Source organism: Belonocnema kinseyi, chromosome 7 (genome assembly GCF_010883055.1).
Source record: "Belonocnema kinseyi isolate 2016_QV_RU_SX_M_011 chromosome 7, B_treatae_v1, whole genome shotgun sequence".
Taxonomy (NCBI): Eukaryota; Metazoa; Arthropoda; class Insecta; order Hymenoptera; family Cynipidae; genus Belonocnema; species Belonocnema kinseyi.
The window spans coordinates 47,595,491-47,596,747 of record NC_046663.1 but is presented as its reverse complement, the minus strand read 5'-3'; positions in this window follow the sequence as shown (position 1 = coordinate 47,596,747).

Below are 1,257 nucleotides of genomic sequence, written 5' to 3'. Positions count from 1 at the left end.
TTAAGACGCAAAACATACACTACTGTAATTTTGTGGTTGTGAATTCTCTTTTTTAAAAGAGCTTAGCTCAAGAATTTGAACGCACCTACAACGCGTCAACGGATTGACAACTGTAATTTTGTAATTGTGAACTCTCTTTTGTTAAAGCTCTTTCAGCTCTAACAAACACATTCTCATCACATATCTCGTGCTTCGCACTCGATTTGTCAAAAATGTCAATCTTTCTACATTATACTCAACGCTTTAATATCGAATATAATACATTTTTTATGTAACTATGTCTGGGACTGCTTATTCAGATATTGCAAAATAAAGCACAAATTATATTTATCATGATTATTTTAATATTTGTTTCTTATTTTGCTTAAAATTATATTCTAAGCTTCGCTAAAACATTTATCATTTCATTAAATGTATACCATTACAATTCATAATATGCATGCAAATTGAATCATACTAATTCCTTTTTCCTTGTTTTTATAATTTTTTTATTTTTAATCTTGTTTTTTAAGATTGAAGAAAAACTACTGCGCATATACATAGGGTATAATGCAGAAACCTATATAGGACTCTATATAGGGTCCAATACAGGAACGTCTTTTCTGCCCTTTTTCCAAAAATTTAATTTGTCTTTTTTTAATCTTATTTTTTACAATTAAAGGAAAATCTACTCATCCCATCTACCAATAATTATTGATAAATTTATAGATCTTTTTAGCCGAACAACTTTTGTCTTTTAATTTTAGTTCGTAACTTGTGTCGTTTTTACAAAAAAAAATTAATTTGTTATTTTGAATGTTAAAATTATTCATGAAAAATTTCAATGAGTTTTCGGTATTTTTTGAAAGCGTAAGTTTTGTCTATTTATTTTTTTTATAGCTTGTGTCGTTTTTCAAAAAATTAGATTTTTTTATTGTTTTTTACGCATAAAGCAAAAACTGCGCATCCTACCCAAATAATTATTAAAAATTTGTAGCTCTGTTTTGGATAAACAAATTTTGTCTAATTTTTTTCGTAGCATGTGCCGTTAGTCCAAAATGAAATATTTGGATTTTTCATTATTTTTGGTACAAACAAATTTTGAATTTTCAACTTTTCGACCAAATGAAAAAAATTATTATGATAATCTGGTGGGGCTTTCAAAAATCAATGTTTTTCTTCTCTTGACTTTTTTTCATATCATGCGTTTTTTGGCCTAAAATGTTCATTTTATTATTTTATATTTTTCATTTTGAAAATGCCCTAACTCTGATAATT